The sequence below is a fragment of the Aquarana catesbeiana genome, linkage group LG02 (genome assembly GCF_042186555.1).
Source record: "Aquarana catesbeiana isolate 2022-GZ linkage group LG02, ASM4218655v1, whole genome shotgun sequence".
NCBI lineage: Eukaryota > Metazoa > Chordata > Amphibia > Anura > Ranidae > Aquarana > Aquarana catesbeiana.
In genome coordinates this window covers 144454172-144475853 of record NC_133325.1, presented here as the reverse complement: position 1 = coordinate 144475853, position 21682 = coordinate 144454172, and the positions used below count along the sequence as shown (strand labels likewise).

General features: G+C 47.6%; 1 protein-coding gene across 1 annotated transcript in view; it reads left to right on the top strand.

Moving 5' to 3' along the window:
• Positions 1 to 19338: 19338 nt before the first annotated feature.
• Positions 19339 to 21682, top strand: part of AAAS (aladin WD repeat nucleoporin) — a 48927-nt gene continuing 46583 nt past the window's right edge. Inside the window, exon 1 of the mRNA XM_073613587.1 lies at positions 19339 to 19477. The gene's annotated coding sequence lies outside the window, so the exon portion shown is untranslated. The remainder of the gene's footprint in view (positions 19478 to 21682) is intronic.

The window sequence follows — 21682 nt, the reverse complement described above, 5'->3', positions numbered from 1 at the left end:
CACACATGGGCAACACGACTTTAACGCGACTTTGTACCGCGACTTCAACGCGGCTTCAGCGCGACTTTGGCACGACTTCGGCAAATTACGAGGCGACTTCAAGTCGCCTCCATGACGGGCGACTTCGCTGGCGGCCCCCCCACCATACCAGGCCGCATGCCCTCAACATGGGGGGTGCTTTGGGGCATGGGGGGCGCAGTGTGCGCCCCCCCCAAAGCACCTTGTCCCCATGTTGATGAGGACAAGGGCCTCTTCCCGACAACCCTGGCCGTTGGTTGTCGGGGTCTGCGGGCGGGGGGCTTATCGGAATCTGGGAGCCCCCTTTAATAAGGGGGCCCCCAGATCCCGGCCCCCCACCCTATGTGAATGAGTATGGGGTACATGGTACCCCTACCCATTCACCTAGGGAAAAAAAGCGTCAATAAAACTAACAGTACACAGGTTTTTAAAATAATTTATTAGGCAGCTCCGGGATCTTCTTCCGACTTCGGGGGTCCTCTTCCGACTTCGGGGGTCTCTCCGCCGTCTCCTCCCGGTGTCCGCATCTTCTGCCGGCTCCTCCGCTATCTTCTGCAGCTCAATTGCTAGCGGTGGTCCGGACTTCTGCCTTCTTCTTTTCTTCCAGAGATGTTGACACGACGCTCTCTCCAGCTGGAATGGTCTCTGAACGCTCCGCAACGGACTTATATAGGCGGTGACCCCGCCCCCTTATGAGGTCACTGTCCCAGGGCATGCTGGGGCTGTGCCGTCATAAGGGGGCGTGGTCATCACCCGGTGACCACGCCTCCTAAAACGTCACAGACCCAGCATGCCCAGGGACTGTGACGGCATAAGGGAGCGGGGTCACCGCCTATATAAGTCCCTTGCAGAGCGCACAGAAACCATTCTGGCTGGGGAGAGCGTCGTGTCAACATCTCTGGAAGAGAAGAGGGAAGAAGATGATCCAGAGGTCCGGACCACCGCTGGCAAAAGAGCGCCAGAAGATAGCGGTGGAGCCGGCAGAAGATGCGGACACCGGAAGAAGATCCCGGAGCTGCCTAATAAATTATTTTAAATACCTGTGTACTGTGTTTTTTATTGACGCTTTTTTCCCTAGGTGAATGGGTAGGGGTACCATGTACCCCATACCTATTCACATAGGGTGGGGGGCCGGGATCTGGGGGGCCCCCTTATTAAAGGGGGCTCCCAGATTCCGATAAGCCTCCCGCCCGCAGACCCCGACAACCAACGGCCAGGGTTGTCGGGAAGAGGCCCTTGTCCTCATCAACATGGGGACAAGGTGCTTTGGGGTGGGGGGGGGCCGCAGCGCGCCCCCCTCCCCCAAGGCACCAAACCCCCCATGTTGAGGGCATGCGGCCTGGTACGGTTCAGGAGGGGGGGGGGGCGCTCGCTCGTCCCCACCCCCATTCCTGTCCGGCCGGGCTGCGTGCTCGGATAAGGGTCTGGTATGGATTGGGGGGGACCCCCCACGCCGTTTTTTTGGCGTAGGGGGTTCTCCTCAAGGTCCATACCAGACCCAAGGGCCTGGTATGCCCCTGGAGGGGGAACCCATGCCGGATTTTTATTTAAAATTTGGCGCGGAGTTCCCCTCAATAGGCTGAAGTCGGATCAAAGTAGTACAGGGAGTACGCTCTGAAGTCGGAGCGACTTCAGTAGTGTCTATTAAGACGCTAGCGTTAACTCCCATTGAAACTATTTCTGGAGCGACTTGGGGCGACTTGAGGGCGTACAAGTCGGATCCCAAGTCGCCCCAGTGTGAACCGAGCCTAACTAAACTGACTTCAGGGGAAACCCTGCACCACAGCGTACTTCTCCTGGCACCTTTGCATAGCAAGTTACAGAGGTAACTTTGAGCATCGCTTTTACCCCATTAAATACCTAATAATGCCATGGTTTTACGTTGCATTTACATGCAAGAAAACAAAACTTTTCATGAGCATGAAAATAATACAAGTAAATTCTAAGGGAGCCCTCTGTGTCTTCCTATACTGGCAGCAATGAAATCTTTCTTTTTCCTGTAATTAGGAACTATTTTGTGCCTGTTAGGGTAAGAAGGGGGGGGGGATATCTCTGATAACAGTGGTGGACATTTTTGAAGGGTCAGTTTGTGTGGCTTTCCTGGAAAGTATGTGTTTTGGTAGCTACAGAAGAAGTATGAACCCCCCTTCCTGCCCTGGGGACACGCCTCCTCTAACTGTCTTCTCTCCCAACCAGGGTTTTGTGGCTGGTCCTACTGTCGCCAGTTAATTAAATTGTTTCCTCTGTGGTAAAGAAGCACATCCAGTGGACATGTTATTTCACTGCCAAATATCCTGGCACAGAGGAACAAAGAAAACCATGGGCAAGCTGGCAGTTTTTTTGTACCATACATTTGTAAAAATACATTTATATGCAACACCAATGCAATCATTTGTATCGAAAAATAGGAAACATGGACAAAATCAAAATCAAAAGAAAGCACAATGTACGTTATATGCAGGATATTTCATTCTGTCAACCAAGCAGGGTCATAGGGACAACAAAATTAATGTAGTGTTACAGGGCGATGCTCACATGTGTTTCTGCCAAGTGCCAATAACAGACATCAGCTTGCAGCTGGTAAGCATCTGTAGACAATAACTTTCGCAGAGATCCCATCTTTTTTTTTTTTATCTTAAGAGATATGTCTATATTTTATCAGTAAAACAGGTCACACAGGGGGAGATTTACTAAAACTGGAACGCTCAGAATCTGGTGCAGCTGTGCATGGTAGCCAATCAGCTTCTAACTTCAGCATGTTCAATTAAGTTTTGACAATAAAACCTGGATGCTGATTGGTTTCTATGCAGAGCTGCGCCAGATTTTGCTTGGGGCCCTGAGTTTAATGCTCTCAAGTGGCACTATATGCAAGGGGTTTGCATACTCTACCTGTTTTTGTATAGGTTTGTTCTGGATGCTTACATTTTCTGAAACATAGCAAAAATAAATCATGCTAGGCTGAATGGAAAAAAAGGCATAGCAATCTCCTTTCCTGTCGCATCATGGCAGCATACACTTTGGGTTGTGACTCCGCCCCCACAACCTGATAGGACCACATAGCTATAAATTGTAGAGAGGGCCCCCGCCCCAGTATTCTCTTATTTTTCCTCACCTGTCAGGACCAAACTGATTAAGAAGCACCCCCTTACCGCATTCGCCCCAGCCAGGTTCTAGCCTCTCCTGGGTGGAAGTCCTTACCTGTACAGCCTCTAAACGAGCTAGATGGAAGGAACCCCGCTCTGGTGATCTCGGGGGTATGTTGCGGCTCCAATATAAGCCTTAAACAGGCTTAGTTGTTGTGCAGCGGTCTCCAGGTTCTTTTGCTCCACTTTTTGTCTTCTGCTGGGCATTGTAGTCCCTCTGGTGCTGTCTATGGCTCGCCAAAAGTCTCGGCGCTTCCGCGCATGCGCAGTGCGCACCCTCAGGGCGTCCTTTCGGTTTTGCCAGTATCCAAGATGGCGCCGAGCGGCTCGCGCCGCTACTGCGCATGCGCGAGCGGGTCGTGACCTCGGCGGCCATGGCGGCAATTTTAAAAAGCTCTGTTTGTCATTCTGGGCTCTCCTTGTTTCCTGAGAGACTTCTGACTGCTGTTTTTTTCAGACTTGCTGCATTCTTGACCCTCCCCCGGGTAAGTGTCTGTTACCTATGCACTGTCTTTTGGGTCTGTTTGCATGCTCTTACCTTCCTGTATCCCTCTCGGGTGCTCACCTTCCTTTCCTATGGAGGCCGCTGCCCCAGCAGATCACCATCAGCCTAATAGGTAAGGGGGGGGGGTTCCAGTGGTAAGTAGAGAAGATTGAAAAAGAGAGCAGGATCGTACTAACGCTGCCTAATTGGTCAGCCCTGTCAAGTCCGCAAGATCATCCAACTCAAGGCGAAGAGAGTCTTCGCACAGGAGAAGCCGCTCCGGCCATAGACGCAGCCACTCACGCGGAAGAAGTCGTTCAGGCCACAGGGGAAGCCGTAGAAGGAGTCGATCCTATTCAAGACATAGCCATTCCTACCACAGAAGATCCCTGCACGAAGACACCAATCTTCTGCGCACCCTTCCCGCCCAGCCGGGAACGCTTGCTGGGTATGCGGGGCCACAGCCCTCCCAGATAAACTGGCTTGTCGCAGGTGCATGGATGAAGCCACCAGGGAGAAAGAGCTGGATTCCATAGAAACCACTACAGTCTCTACTCCCCAAGTCTCAACTCCTGATGTAGAGTTTACGGCCCATAGCGCCTCACCTACCAATCCCAGTACATCAAGAGATCAAGAATTCCCGTCGGATGATGAGGAGCTGGAAGCATCAGCTGGCTTTGATTTTGCGCTCATAGAACCGTTCGTTAGATCGGTCAAGGAAGCGATAAACTGGGAGGAGCCTAAGGAGGTACAGCAGAAACAGAGGAAGTATTTCCCAAATCTCAAGAAAGTTCCGGAGGCTTTCCCGTTCATCAATGAGTTAGATGAGCTGATTAAGGAGGAGTGGCAGAATCCAGAAAATAAATTTAGTCTTTCCAACAGACCTACCAAATTATACCCACTCAAGGAACCCAAGGTATCCCCTTTGGTTTCTCCTCCAGTAGTAGACGCATCTTTGATGCGTCTAGCCAGGCACGTGACGCTCCCCATTGAAGATGCAGTGATGTTCAGAGACGTGCTCGACAGGAAGGTTGATACAAACCTTAAGAGGGCTTACCTGTTCGCAGGAGGGTCCTGCAGACCAGCGGTGGCATTAGCTGCGGTCGGAAAAGCTATCTCCAGCTGGTCTTCGGCTACGGCAAAACTCGTCACTGAGGGCGCAGATCAGGAGCAGATCACTATGGCCTTACAAGAACTTAGCCTTGCGGGAGATTTCGTGGCGGAAGCCTCCGTGGATACTATTAGATCCGCATCAAGGTCCATGTTAGCTACTGTGATGGCCAGAAGGGCGCTATGGCTTAAACCCTGGTCAGCTGACCCTGCCTCAAAATCCAACTGATGCAGGATTCCATATGATGGGGTAAACCTCTTCGGGACGAAGCTGGATACTGCAATCTCTAAGGTGACAGGCGGGAAGTCGGGTCTCATACCATCAGACAGAAGGCCGAAACAACAGAGGCCGCCTCCCTTCAAGCGTAATCTCCCGGAGAGATACAGGGATGCAAAATCCTATAGACCCAGGAAGGAATACAGAAGGAGTTGGAAGAACCCCCAGACGTCCTTTCTCAAATTCCAGAAGCCCAAAACCCCTGCCTCCAATGACCAGAAGTCCTTCTGAAGGTTCGCCCGCCCAACCAGCGGTAGTGGGTGCCAGACTCACAAAGTTCAAGCTGGTTTGGGCGGGAATGATAAAAGACCCATGGACGGTGTCCACCATTCATTTCGGGCACAGGTGGGCATTCAGAGGTCGCTCCCCAAGAGATCAATTCTGCTCAACCAGACTTCCTCCTTCTCAAGAAAAAAGACTATCCTTAGTCCAGTACATTCAGGATCTGCTCCAAAAACAAGCAATAGTGGAGGTACCGCTATCTCAAAGAGGCAAGGGTTTCTATTCCCCACTTTTCTTAGTGAAAAAGAAGTCAGGGGACTTTCGTCCAGTCTTGGATCTAAAAAACCTCAACCGGTCAATACAAATAGAAACGTTCAAGATGGAAAGTCTTCAATCAATCCTCCAAGCAATAAACCTGGGAGATTGGATGCTGTCAATCGACCTCCAGGACGCATATCTACATATCCCTATCCATACCGAATTCCAAAAATTTCTCCTTTTTACCCTAAACCATCGGCACTTCCAATTCCGAAGCCTCCCGTTTGGGATCTCTACCGCACCCAGGACATTTACAAAGGTCCTATTACCTGTAATAGCCCACCTGAGAAAAAAAGGGGCTGAGGGACCACCATTACTTGGACGACATCCTACTTTTCTGAGACAGCCAGGACTCTCTCGTCCAACATCGGAAAATTCTGGTCTCCACGTTACAGTCCCTATAAATTGGCTGATAAATTGGAAAAAGAGCAACATCCATCCCACACAGAGAATGGTCTTTCTGGGGGCCGAACTGGACACAAGGGAGAACACAGTGGAACTTCCACGGGAAAATTCCCCTCCTAATACAAAAGGTGAAAAGGGCAATCTCGGCTACAGTGCTTCTGGCCAGGACATGTCTCAGTATCCTGGGCTCCCTAGCGTCTACCATTCCAATGGTCCAATGGGCACAATGGAACTCAAGGCCTCTCCAGATCTCCTTCCTGCGCCAGTGGAATGGTACATCAATGTCCCAGCCAATCTTGATCTCTCAGGAGGTAAAACAATCATTGAGGTGGTGGACAGAACCTCACAACTTGAGAAGATGCAAGCATATATTCACTCCTCATCAAGAGACGTTGACCTCAGATGCCAGTCTGCAGGGATGGGGAGCTCACTATCAGGACTTCGCGGCTCAGGGCCGCTGGCCTTTCAGGACACAGGACTCAGTGTCAAATGTTCTGAAAGATGAAGAGATGAAAGCAGCGTTTCAGGTTCTCCTGGCCTTCAGTTTTCACTTGAGGGAGAAACATGTCCTTCTGAGGATGGACAACAAGGTGGCTGTCACTTACATCAACAGGCAGGGGGGCACCAGAAGCAGGTCCATGATGCAGGAGGTCCGTCCTGTTCTAGAATGGGCACAGCTGAATCTGTTGGACCTAAGGGCGGTTTATGTTCTGGGAGTCCAGTACATCTTGGCCGACTCGCTGAGCAGGAATTTCTCCTCCAACAACGAGTGGTCTCTGAGTCCCCAAGCCTATGCTCTCATATACCGGACCTGGGGTTCACCAGAGATAGACCTAGCTGCAACTCCGGAAAACACAAAATGCCAGAGATTTCTATCAAGGATACCATTTCCTTCGGCGGAGGGGACGGATTGCCTCCAACACCCCTGGAATTTTTCCCTGGGGTACATCTTCACTCCTCTCATAGCGAGATTCCTCCTGAGGCTCAAGAAGTCAACGGCATTGGTGGTAGCGGTAATTCCTTTCTGGCCGAGGAGGCCATGGTTTACTACCCTCATGCAGCTGAACACGGCAGATCCCCTGCCTCTCCCGTTGTCGATGGACCTGCTCTCCCAGGGTCATCTTCTTCACCCGAACCCGGAGAAGCTACATTTGTTGGCCTGGAGACTGAAAGGGCTAGGTACCTAGAACAAGGCTGTTCCCAGAAGGTGGTGGATACCTTACTCCAGGCCAGAAGACCTACCACCAACAACACATACAGACGGGTCTGGGAGAAATTTGTCTCCTTCACTCAACAGCAGGGTTGGGACTCGTCCTCCCCGTCGGTGTCTCAGGTTTTGGAGTTTCTTCAATTAGGCCTAGAGAAAGGCCTTAGGTCAAGCACCCTGAAGGTCCAGGTGTCGGCCCTGTCCGCCTTGACAGGAGTTAAATGGGCGCAAGATCCTCTCGTGATTCAGTTCCAAAGGGCCTGTCTAAAACTGAGGCCCCCCAGAAAACAGTCCTTCCCAGTCTGGGATCTTTCAGTCGTTTTGGAGGCACTATCCAAGGAACCCTTTTTCCCAATGGAGAGCATATCCCTCTGGGATCTAACGCTGAAAGTTTCATTCTTAATAGCCATAACATCGGCAAAGAGGGTGTCAGAGATGCAAGCTCTAATGGTTAGTGAACCATATCTGGTTGTTTTTCCAGACAGACTAGTCCTAAGACCTTCGGATCGTTTCATCCCCAAGGTATCCTCATCTTTTCATTTCAACCAGGAGATTAATCTTCCAGCACTCAGCAAGGATCAGGGAGATCCTCACCCATTAGATGTCAAAGGTAACGTCTTGGAATATCTCTCGGCAACCAAATCCATCAGAAAGTCGGAGAGCCTCCTAATCATTCCGCATGGATTCAGGAGAGGTCAAGCGGCATCCTCACACACCATTGCTTCATGGCTAGTAAAGACCATCAAGAGGACTTATTCACTGAGTAACCATCAAATACCTGAGGGCTTAAGGGCACACTCCACCAGGGCAGTGGCAACCTCCTGGGCGGCATATTGTAGAGTCTCAGCGAAGACAATTTACAGAGCGGCTACCTGGTCTTCCAGGAACACCTTTATGTCTCATTATAAGGTGGATTCCGCTCGCTTATCCACAGTGGATTTCGGAAGATCGGTTATCCAGGCCAATTCTTCTATTCTTTGTTAATAAACTTAGTTTGCATTCCCACCCAGTTTTGCGAGTTATTCCCCAAAGTGTATGCTGCCATGATGTAACAGGAAAACGGAAAATTGTATACTTACCTTTCCGTAATTTTCCTTTCCTGTCACATCTTCATGGCAGCATACAATCTCCCACCCTTCTGAGGTGATATATACGGAGAATACTGGGGCGGGGGCCCTCTCTACAATTTATAGCTATGTGGTCCTATCAGGTTGTGGGGGCGGAGTCACAACCCAAAGTGTATGCTGCCATGAAGATGCAACAGGAAAGGAAAATTACGGAAAGGTAAGTATACAATTTTCCGTTTTTGTATCCACATCTTGCCAAAGATTTAGAGTGTATAGTCACAGTAAGACCCCTTTCTCACCGAGCCGCATATAGCGTCGGCGGTAAAACGCCGCTATTTTTAGCGGTGTTTTACTGTCGGATTTGCGGCGCATTTCGCGCTTTTAGCAGCCGAGAAAGGGTTAAAACCGCCCGCAATGTGCTGCAATAGCGCCGTTTTGCCGGCGGTATCCCAGCGATGCCCCATTGATTTCAATGGGGAGCAGCAGTGGAGGAGCGGTAAACACACCACTCCTTCACCGCTCCAAAGAAGCTGCTGGCAGGACTTTTGCTGACGTCCTGCCAGCGCACCGCTCCGGTGTGAAAGCCCTCGGGCTTTCACACTGGAAACAATGGAGCAGCTGTTTGAGGGAGGATTGCAGGCGCTATTTTTAACGTATAGCGCCTGCAAAATGCCCTCGGTGTGAAAGGGGTCTTAGGGATGGATACTTTTTTTTAAGTACTTGCCGATACCAATTACTGATACCTATGGCCAATATACACTTATTTGGATTTTTTTATACCAAAGACATGTAGCAGAATACATTTTGGCCTAAAAACCCAGTGGTGATCAAATACCACCAAAAGAAAGCTCTATTTGTAAAAAAATTATATAAATGTATCTAAAAAAAAATAAAGAGTGCAATAAAAAAAAAAGTAGAACTGGTCATGGGTGTGTATGGACTTCTGCAAGGCACTGCACAGCCCAAAGTGAAAGAAAGGCCCTTTAGTGAAGGTTTGCAGGTGACAGCCCCCATCTATCAGGGACAATCAAAGGCTGGCATCAGTTCTGATCTGCTGCTCCAGAAAGCCCCTAGAAGAGTGTTGTGATTGCACAACACGTAATTGTTCCATGCCTCTTGCCCCTGTGCACCCAGCAAAGTTTGTGTGTGCAGAGCCTGTAGGACTCGCACAGCTGCAATGACAGGCAGCGATGGAAGTTTCTCCTGAAGAGTGCAGGGCAGAGAGAAGTGCATGGTCCTGTCCTAATCCCCAGTAATACAGTGCTGGCTCAGGGCATGTAGGCTGCACACGGCTTCAGGCAGTTGGGTAAGAAGGACATGAACGGAGAGCAATGACTCCCAGCACCGGGAACCCAACCCACACATGCAGCCAGCTCCCTCTGCAGCAGGGATGTGCACCGTCCGCATATACTTTCCACTCACCACATTGAACTGTAACCCCGAAGCCCACGGGACTCAGGTTCTGGTATCTCTCTGGGCACCTCCCACCAGGGTCCTATTCAGTTCCTGCCAGTAGAATCCTGGGGGTGTGTTGGTGGACATTGCTGCTGCAAACCCCGGCTCTCATGAACACTCGGACAGCTGAAATGTCATTGGTTGTTAAGGACGCGGGGGCCCCACTCTTTAACAACCAATAATTTCCGGCATTCTTTTCTTTACATTTCAGCTGTTAAAGGGGAAATCTCATTGACAGCTGAAAGAACCAAGCCAGAAGGTATCAGTTCCGGGTATCGGAGCATCTGTACCAGTACCGATACTCATGCAAATGCTTAGTATCAGCACAAATACCAGTATCGGTATTGGTGCAACCCTAGTCACAATTATTCAAACAGTTGACATTTATTAAATGAGACTAGATAGACTGTATTTTACATAAACATGCAGTTGAGTCATTTTTTTACCACCCCCCAACTGCTCCCACTTAACTGGTTCCCGACCGGCTCATGCAGATTTACTGCCGCACAATGGCTCTCCTGGGCGAAATCCTGTATATATATATATATATATATATATATATATATGTTTCCCTTTAAGAGCCGTCAGAGGACGCGCGTGACGGCTGCACAGCAGTCGCAATCACCGCCGGCCAAGTGCGATCGTGTGCATGAGTGCCAGCATGGGGATTTGTGTGTGTAAACACACAAATCCTTGTGCTGTCAGAGGAGAGGAGACATGTTGTGTGTTCCTACTAAGTAGGAACAACGATCTGTCTCGTCTCCTAGTCAGTCATATCACCTCACAGTTAGAACACACTGAGGGAACACACAGTTAACCCGTTGATTGCCCCTAGTGTTAACCCCTTCCCTGTCAGTAACATTTACACAGTAATCATTGCCTATTTATAGCACTGATCACTGTATTATTGTCAGTGGTCCCAAAAATGTGTCAAAAGTGTCCGATCTGTCCGTCGCAATGTCGCAGTACCTCTAAAAATCGCAGATCGCTGCCATTACTAGTAAGAAAAATAATAATAATAAAAATGCCATAAAAATTTCATAAATCCCATAGTTTGTACACGCGACAATTTTTGCGCAAACCAATCAATATACGCTTATTGCAATTTTTTTTTTTTTTACCAGAAATATGTAGAAGAATTTATATTGGCCTAAACTGCTGAAGAAATTTGTTTTTAAAAAACATTTTTGGGGATATTTATTATAGAAAAAAGTAAAAATTATATATTTTTTTTTTTTCAAAATTGTCACTCTTTTTTTGTTTATAGCGCAAAAAATAAAAACCGCAGAGGTGATCAAATACAATACCACCAAAAGAAAGCTCTGTTTCTGGGAAAAAAAGGACGCAAATTTAGTTCGGGTACAGCATTGCACGACCATGTAATTGTCAGTTTAAGTGCCAAATTGTAAAAAGTGCTCTGGTCAGGAAGGGGGTAAAATCTTCCAGGGCTGAAGTGGTTAAGCTGCAAGAGCAAATCAGGGAGTATATGCTGCTTTGCATCAAAACACAGCAAAAACGATTTGCCCTGTCATGTTTGGCAGGTATTACCACCTACTGAAGGTGATCCACTCAACTGAAGGGTGCCGCACCACTATTCAGAGGGCAATGTCAGTGTAAACAAGCCCTAAGGACTTGTTCACACCATATCCAGTGACCTGCATTTTCCTGCCCTGGATAAACACAGGTCACTGCAGGGGGACATAGAAGCTATGGTTTTCTATGTACCTTGTTCACACCTCAATGCTGTGTACATTTGTAGAGCAATGCATTTTAATGCAATGCAACTGAAGCAAAAAAAAACTAGGAACTGGGAATGATGTGAAATGTTCATCAACTGTAACCCCTTGCCGCTGCGTGTAAACATATATGCAGCCTCACTGAAGTGGCTTTCTGGTTCCCGATCAACTGAACACTGTGATAGCCTCTGACTGGCTATCAAAGTGATCAATCACTGTTACGCCCACCCCCTGTGTATGCTTTCTCCTCTGAATGGAGAGAACGATACATTGTATCTTTCTCTCCTTGCTAGAGAAGAAAAATGTAAATAAACACATGTGAGTGGTGTGTTAAAGTTGTTGTAAACCCCCCCCTCCAAAAAAAAAACCTGCCAGACAAAGGCATAATGAGCTAGTATGCATAGCATACTAGCTCATTATTAAATACTCACCTTAGATCGAAGCCCCCATAGCGGTCTCCGTACACAGCTCTGGCCACGACATCGCTCCCAGAGTTACTTCCAGGTATCGTGATTGGCTAGAGCCATGAAGATGTCACATGCGTGCGGGAGCTGCCGGTTACAGCACACTAGCTGAATCCATTGCTTCAGTGCACATGTGCCGATGACGTCAGCACATGCTGATACAGGGGATATCTCCTAAACAGGTGCAGGTTTAGGAGATATCCAGGGTAGCTACAGGTAAGCTGTACTTACCTGTAGTAAAAAGTGGTCTGTAAGGGTTTACAATCACTTTAAGAAAAAAAAAAAATAGCGCACTGCACCAGTATACAGTAGTGGATTACAGTTTTTTTAGTGAACTTTGATAGGGCTTATTTTCGGGGTAGGGCTTATATTGCAGCCCGCCCTGATAATCGTACTAGGTCTTAGGGCTTATTTTTGGGGAAACACGGTAGCAGAGCCCTGAACTATTCAACGATCAGCTCTGTAAGTCTCTAGCTATGAGGAGAGGGGGTGTGTCCCTTTCCTCTAATCAGCTGTCTTGGCTGTATGCCCAGACTTCACTGCATTGTTAAACATGAAGAGAAAATCTCCTAACATGATCTGAACTTTCTAAACAGTATATAAAGCTGAAGACAGCAGATATACATGTAAAATTTATGTAGGGAGATTTGTTTCATACCTGTGTATCATCTGAGGCTGTTCACTTCACTGGGTATACAGTATGTGAGGGTTTACATCCACTTTAATTCTGAGATATCTACATCTTTTTCAAATGATGGGCTGCCGTTTTGGTTGTTCTTACTCATCAGGTCTGCTCCAGAAATCCTGTTTGCAGATTTAGAACATTTTAAAACTAAATTTAAAAAGAATTCAAATTTTGTGTAGTGCCCTCCTATAGTTAGCCTGCTAGACTAAATTGAGTTTTTTGCTTCACTGTAGTGAGTGGAGCAGTGATCTATTGGTTTTGTCAGTTCAGGGTTTCCTAAGTTGGGTTTTTTCCTCCTATTCCTCCCACCTGCTTCTGGAAGATGTTTCCAGAGTATAGGGTGGGGTGCAGAGGCGGCTCTCTAATTAGGCAAATTAGGCAGTCGTCTTAGGCCTCGCCCTCACAGGGGCCTCGCGGCCGCCTAATTTTCTGGGTTTGTGTGTGGGAAAGTGGAAGGGAATGTCCCCAGGCAGTGTCCCCAAGCTGGCGGGGAGAGCGGGCCGGACAGGTAAAGCGTTTTTTTGTATGCAGCGCTGCTGCTGTGAGTTGTAGGGGTGGAGGCGGGGCTGCCGGGCCACTGCTGAACACTGCTGAGGTAGGGGCGGACTGGGGAACAGGGAGGCCTCTGATGCCTCGTAAAAAAGGCTGCTTGCTCTGCACTGCTGTAGACAGGTGTGACACCTGCCGGCCACCGCTACCATGTGTTCTATCTGAGTGGTGCACATAGCGAGTATGCTATGTGCACCAGCACACAAAGTCCAAAGCAGTCACTTCTGTGAGGCGGAGTGATCTCCGCCCGACAGGAGCTTTCTAGTCCCGCCCGGCGTGATGTCATTCACAGGCCAGGAGGCGGGATGAAAAAGGCAGAGGAGAGTGAGCATAGCTCCCAACTGTCCCTGATTTCGAGGGACTGTCCCTGATTTGGAGCAATGTCCCTCTGTCCCTCTTTCCTCCTCATTTGTCCCTCATTTTGGTCTGATCTATGTAGATGTATATAAAAATCACTTTTTATCTATCAAAATGAGTTTCAGTGCTAAAAAACAATTTGTGTGCTACCCCTTGATACTTACCTGAGTCCTTTCCCAGTACTGTGCACAGGAGCCTCAACTCTCTAGGGTCTCTTTCTCCTTATACACTCCGCACTCCTCTCATGTACATACTACCCGCCATCATACCCTCCACTATTCTTTTCCTACTCAGGTTTACTGCCATTGTAGAATGCCATCATAATAGCATCATGGACAAAGTAATGCATTGGGGCCCCTACTAGGGAGATGGTGACCTGTGGCATACACAGTGCACCACAGAAAACAGTAAGTGTGGCTAAATTATGCTTCATATTGGGCATGGCTTTTTAGTTTGATTAGAAATTTTAGATCAAATTTTTTTACAGTTTTTTTATTATAGATTTTAAAATGTTTCATGTTTTTTTGGTGAGTTTTTTGTATTCTTTGGTGAGATATCAGGGGTCTAAACAGAGCCCTGATATCTCACTTTTGAAACTGAGAAAGGGACTGAGAACCCAGTCCTTCTCTGTAGCCTCAGCTGTACTGCTGTTTAATGAACAGGAGGCAGAGGCTCCTGTTAATTCATAAACAAAAACATAGTAAACACAGTTTACTATGCTTCAGTTATGAATGAACACAGCGAGTGATCAGCACCGATCACTCACTGTGTTCATTTAGATAAGGAAGGGGTTTTTAAATTACATTTACCAGCCCCTTTTCCTGGCCTCCATCCTAAAGATCCCCTATAGCAGTCAGCGGGAGAGAAGCCAGCAGCGCTGTGTGTGTGTGTGTGTGTGTGTGTGTGGGGGGGGGGGGGGGGCACACAGTTATTTTTTATCACTTTTATTATTTTTCCCATTATGGGCGTGAGTGACCATAATGACCAGGATTAATATTTATTATGCCCTGGCCAACGCCTGGAAGGAGGCATCCAGAAGGTGGCTGTGGAGGTGAAAGATGTTTGGGAGGTCTTTTCAGTGTTCTTTCCTCTCCAAGGAGGATAACAGTTCTCCTGGGGCTCCTGTCCCTGCGAGATAGTTACTGAGAAAAGCATTGCAGGTTGGGTCTCAGCAGGAGCTGGGCTGATGGCCTAGAGAAGACTGCTAAAGGATTATTTGTTGAGTGGGTACTGTCCTAAAATCTGGATCTGGGGTAGGCTCTTTTATCTCCCTCACTGAGAACCTACCTGTGGATGCTGTGTGGCAGACAGCTCCTGGACATTGTGAGTAAAGACCTTGCTGTGGACTCGGGTGTGCAAGTGCTAGAGGGGAACTAAGGGCCAGAGGATGTTATATAGACTGGGAGTGCTCTTATACAGTCTTAGATATATTGGCCAGCCTCTGTTACCTTCAGGAAAGACTGCTTAACCAAGAGACCACCTTCTGAGCCAGAGTAAATAGCGGAATCTCCCGAATATCTTGAAAAAGAGATAAAGAGGCTTTCGGAGAACCGAAATTACCCAGTTCAGATCCCACAGCGGTAGAAGAACCGCACTGGTGAAAACAGACGTCTAGCCCCTGGAGAAAGGTTTGCACCAGGAAGTGCGTGACCAGGAGACGCTGAAGAAAATCACCCAGGCCCTAACCAGGCCGGACCCTGCTTAGCCTCCGAGATCGGGCGGCTTTAGGGTGATGTGGCCGTAGGGCCTGACACCTGGGCCTTGATGGCACTCAAGGCCCCTTTTCTCTATCCCCCCATCAGCAGTGTTGGAAACCGCAGCACCTGCCTCATCACAGCCAGGCCATTGAAAATCAGCGCCTCTAAAAACAAGATGGAAGAACGGTCCATAAGACAGTAGGTCCCTCCTGAAAAGCAGTCACCCAGAAAAACGCTGGTGACCAGGCGCACCTGGTTGGCGTACCCAGACCACCGGGACCCCTCCGGATCCAATAAGATGACCGAAATCACCACAGCCATGATCCTGCCAAAAGGCCACAGCAAAGGCTGGAAATAAGGAAAGGGAAAGAATAAACGTGGGTCACTAGAGCCGCCAGAAGATCCTGTGATCTTGCCAGAAACCTTGGTACCGTCCTGTTGAGCCAAGACGCAAAACAGATCTACCTCAGGCGTGCCCCAGCGGAGACCAATACGATGAAACGTGGCCCAGTGAATAGACCACCCCGTGGTCCAACCCTAACCAACTGAGGTATTCAATTTACAGTATTCCACTCCCGGAAAACGTATGTCAGAAAAGGCTGGAACGAGACGCTCTGCCCACCAGAGGATACTAGCAACAGGTAGGGCTGCAAACAGCCTATTTTTGCCCGCCCTGGCGAAGGATATACACCACCGCCGTTGCCTTGCCTGACTGGATCCGTACCAGGAGCCCCCGAAGTCGATCCTTTCATGATCCCAAACTAGTCTGTTTGCATGCAGTTCCAAGATATCACTCGGTAGTCCGGCTTTCACCAACGTCCAACAACCCTGAGTAAAGCTCAGTCCTAGGACCTCTCCCCACCTGGCCAGACTGGCATCGGTGGCCACCCTGTTCAATACAAGGGGAGAAAGGATTTACCTCACCGAAGCACTGGAGAACAAAGCCACCAGACTAGGGAAAACTCTGGTTTCCTGACTCAGCCGAATCCAACTGTCCAGAGATCCTGGGTGTTTGACCCATCATGCCAGGATCTCCCCTAAGGGAGCTCGTATGGCACTATGCAAATGGAATAGCCACAAAAACATAGATAACATCGGACCCAACACCCACATGCAGACCTGCAGAGGAGCCCACCTGCCGCACAGCAAATAAAAGACAAAGCGCAATGTGCTACTTCCGGAGTATTGTCCAGGAGAAGCCCACTCTGTCCCGAGCTAGAGTCCGGTCATGCTCAGATAATCCAACGATCTGGCAGGGCCAAGCAGGCATCCGATAGCATAGACTCCCACACTGGAGCGGTGCGCTGGCAGGACAGTAAAAAAAGTGCTGCTAGCAGCATCTTTGGAGCAGTGTGTATACCGCTCCTCCACCACTCCTGCCCATTGAAATCAATGGGCAGCGCGGCTATACCGCCGGCAAAGAGCTGCTGCAGCAGCGCTTTGCAGGTGGTTTTAAGCAACATAAAAGTATGGTTAAACCAGGGGTCTTCAAACTACAGCCCTCCAGTTGTTCAGGAACTACAATTCCCATCACGCCTAGTCATGTCTGTGAATGTCAGAGTTTTACAATGCCTCATAGGACGTGTAGTTCTGCACAGCTGGAGGGCCGTAGTTTGAGGATCCCTGGGTTAAACCATCAAATAATATAAATGTGCAGTCAAATAGACTCAAAGGTGGAGCTCACCTCTCACCACATCCCAAAAACAAATAACGAGAAAATATGGACCCCAAAAGAGGGGTGGTGACCCCAGGGATTTTATGGGTGAGGGGGAGTCAAACAGTAAAGAAAAGTATAAAGGTGAAAGATGACAGAGTATATACACCTTCATGAGTTCTTACATAATCACACACATAGGTTGGACTTGATGGACTTGTGTCTTTTTTCAACCTCACCTACTATGTAACTATGTAACTATGTGTAGAACCTGTATGTAAAGGATCTTTTGCAGTTTGTGTACATTGGATTGTTTTTAATTTTCTACATCTTGTGATATTTTGAATAAAATTTACAGCTTTTATATATACTCTGTCATCTTTCACCTTTATACTTTTCTTTACTGTTTGGCTCCCCCTCACCCATAAAATCCCTGGGGTCACCACCCCTCTTTTGGGGTCCATATTTTCTTGCAGGTGGTTTTAACCCATTTTTGGCCGCTAGCGGGGGTTAAACGCGCCCCGCTAGTGGACGGATACCTCTACAAATACGCTTGGCATTTTTGAATACTTTCTATTTATTAAAACTGGCGCTTTTAAGATGCTAGTAATGCGGAAGTGATGTCATGACATTGTTTCCGGGTTACTAAATCCAAGACCCGAACAAAGCAATCGGGTTTGTTCAGGTACCTGAAATAGTACTAGATCCAAGACCCGAACAAAGCAATATGAAAGCACCTGAAATAAATAAATTGCACTCGACTCTTCTTGGCGCCGCTCACAGTCATGCCCAGTCCCGCCCTATGATGGACATAACACAGGTCCAATGGCGGGACTGGGCATGACTGTGAGCGGAGCCGAGCAGAGCCCAGTACACTCGGCTATGTGTATCTCGGCTCCGCCCAGTCACTGTGATCTTGGCGGCGCTCGTTCTGCTCTGCCGAATCCCTGCGAACTCCGCTGCGCCATTTTTAAATCTACACGCTATGTGTATGTCGGCGGCGATCGCCCCGATCGATGAAAATTAGCGGGGATCGGCGTATAACACGCACCCACGATTTTCCCTTGATTTTAAGGGGGAAAAAAGTGTGTGTAAATACGGTATCAGTTTACATGGATTCAGCTGTCAGTGGGATTCCCTGCTGACAACTGAATGTATAAAAAAAAAAAAAAAAAAAAAAAGGACAATGAACAGTTGAGGGAAAAAAAAAATCCATACCATTCCCTTATCCAAGATGACTCATCAGTTGTTAAGGACGTGGAAGCTGCCTGTGGTAAGGGTGCCAGCTACTGCCGGTGATAAATTACAGCAGACTTTCACTACTAAAATACTGCATGACTTCATAAAATAACGAATGCAGTATTTTAGTAGAGTTATTTATTGAATGGCAACAAATTTTTTGAAATGCTTGAGCGGTACCTTACTGCATACTCGGATGCAGTAAGATACTGCTTTTTTGAATGGAGCCCACTGTCTCTTGTGTCTTAAAAATGCTACCTGTCAGTGTTTTTTTTTTTTGCTGTATTAAACTTAAAACGAAATATTTCATATATTGCAGTTTACCAATCATTAGATGTGGTGGCTGTGTTTGTTTTCTTATCTTAGGCTTTCTTCCCTCTGTTTTCACCTGGTGACCTGGGCAGTAACACTCCTACTGTATTAGAGAGCCTCCACTCTGGATGAATGAGTACAGGGGGCACATTTGGACAGCAGTATTGTCAGTCTGGGTTGAGGGGAGTGTGAGATGTACTAGCGGATTAATATTTGCTAACACAGGGATTGGGGACACAGGCTGCACTGGTGGACCCAGGCTGCATTGGTGGACACGGGCAGGCTGCATTTTTGGGCACGGATAAAGTTGTTAATATTTATTTTGAATTAATTCTGCATAAAACATTTAAGTGTAATTTCATGAAATAATTTATGATGGCCTGTTTAGGGGTGGAATTAGGGGCGGGGAAAGGTAGGGTGGGGCAACTGGTGGCGAGTAACCCTTGAGGCCTGGCTGGTAGCTCAGGACTTGAAATGTTGAGTTCTGTATATAAAATGCACTTTTTATCTATCAAAAAGCGTTTCCCAGCGCTAAACCTTTCCTCTGATTTCTAAATTGCTGCATTTGTAAATTCCAAAACCCAATATAAAGGAAAAGTAGTGGTAAATAAAGCACTTGTGGGTTTAATCAAACTTGTTTTTTTATAATTCTCCTTTAAGGGGGCGTGGTAAGGGGTGTGTCCTATGCCTGCATACTTTTGCTGATAGGTGTCCCTCATTCCCATCTCAAAAAGTTGGGAGGTATGATAGTCAGCTATCTGAATTAACATTCCTATTCCCCAAATCTAAGACCAGCTATTCCTCTGAGGTAGACTGGGGTAGAGCTCCTTAGGTAGGCTGTGTATCAGTGCACACTATAGTGTGGTCACAGCAGTGAGGGCACAGGACACGAAACCCCCCTCCCCCATACTATCTCTCCTTCCTTCTCCCAGTGCGCCGGTGGATGACGACACGGCACAGTCACATGACACGGCGCTGTGTGTCTCCTCCGGTCACATGGTAGTGACGTCACTCAGCTCCAGGATTCGCCGAGCAGGCGGCGCGGGATTGTGAATGCGGTGTCGGCGCTGTAGTGCAGGTGACGGCTGATAGTCTGTGGCTGGCGGCGGCGGTAGTGAGTGAGCGTCCCCCATGGCTGAGTGCAGGCAGAAGGTGTACAGGCGGCTGCTCAATATGACTGACTGGGGAGGAAAGGCTCAGAGCGCCTGTCTGTACTGGACTGGAGGGAGCAGGCCGGACTCACCATCACAGTGTAGGGCCCCTCAGGCTCCTGCTTCTGTATCAGTGATTAATGGCAGCCATTACCAGCGTTTTGAAGCTGGCGGTGTAATTGTTGGGGCCTCATCCAAAAACCAGGCGGATAAAGTCAGCATTGCAGCTGGACAGTGCGGTACACACAGCCGCCATGCTTTGTGGCGTTGCATACATTTATACTCCATGTTGTGATTGGCAGAAACACGCGCTTTAGGACTTGTTCACGCATGCCGCTAACATGGCCACTTGTCTGAAAAGTGATCTGTGCTAGTTTCTTTTCAGAGGGCATCTAACAGGAAGTGCAGAGGTGATATGTTGCCTCATCACCTGTTTTAACCCTTGAAAGTAGCGGTCCACCGATTTTTCAGGGCTGATACTGATTTTTCAGCTGATTTTTAGGGCCGATATTCTGTAGAAATAAAAAATGTAAACATCCCTTGTGACAGTAATAGGCAGTGACAGATACTCTTTATGGAGGGATCGGGGGTCTATAAGACCCCTTTCACACTGGGGCGCTTTGCAGGCGCCACATCGCTAAAAATAATGTCTGCAAAGCGTCCTGAAAGAGCCGCTCCTGTCTCTTCAATGTGAAAGCCCCGAGTGCTTTCACACTGGAGCGGTGCGCTGGCAGGACAGTAAAAAAAAGTCCTGCTAGCAGCATCTTTGGAATGGTGAAGGAGTGGTGTGTATACCGCTCCTGTCCATTGAAATCAAATAATATATGTATTTATATATATAATTCTATTGAAAACATACACGTGTTTATACATAGTTTGTTTATTCATTGCACTGCATTCTAATTTACTTTATCTGTTTTTTCCCATTTTTCACTTTCTAGTTCATGGCGATTTGGACAATGAATTTTTTTAATTAACTAAATCAATCATGTGCCTGCATTTTTGACAAACAAATTTGCAAATACGTTTTTTATATATATACATTTCTTTTTCATACACATACACATTTTTTTAACTTATGTATTTTCAAACTTTTTTCTTTCTGTTGCTTATATACCATTAACATGGGGGTTTCCATTGTAATGCTGGCCATACACTACAGAAAATCGGCCGAACCCATTTTCGAAAAACGAACGTTTGACTGTGACTGCAAACGATCGTGCCATCATGTAATGACCGATAAATTGTTCAGTGGACATGCATAAATAATTTTTGTTCGTTTTTTTTACATATACCTAGTGCAGACAGTTCGGACGGGAAACACATTAACCTTGCAATTTATCGTACGTTCGGCAGAAATTTTCCAAACTTCCCGTTCGTTTTTTTTCCACAAAAACGTCACAAACGATTATTGATTTGTGCCCATTAACTTGCCGAAAAACAAACAAAGTGTCTATACGAATGATTTTTCGGATGATTTTTCGAATAGTGTATGGAGAGCATTAGGCTTGTTCGTTTGGCAGCAGGTGCCGAGATCTCACATAGCCGGCTTCCAGCTGTCAGTGATTCGTGATCACATGGTCTTTTAAAAAAGCTTTATATATGTTTTTTATTTCTATGTTTGTCAGCTATGAGTAAGCACCCGCTATGAGTGTGAAACGCGTCAGCGGAGCTCTGTACATTCCTACTGTAGTGTCTTGTATATCCTGTGACCCAGCTTTTTAATAATAAAGGCATTTGTTATTCAGTCCGGTGTGCGGTATCCAGACCTCTTCGTCCACTTTAGCGCGGCTATACCACCGGCAAAACGCTGCTGCACACCCTGCTAGCGGCCGAATACCTCTGCAAACTCAATAGTAAAGCGGCGCTAAAAATAGTGGCGCTTTACCGCTGCTCCCGCCCCAGTGTGAAAGGGGTCTTAGACCCCTCTGCACTTGAAAGTATTCAAAACGCCAAGCTTGGCATTTTTGAATACTTTTTATTTATTAGAACTGGCTCCTTTAAGATGCTAGTAATACAGAAGTGATGTCATGACATTGTTTCCGGGTTACTAAATCCAAGACCTGAACAAAGCAATCGGGTTTGTTCAGGTCTCAGGCCAGCCGGCGGACGTGCTTTATAAGTACCTGAAA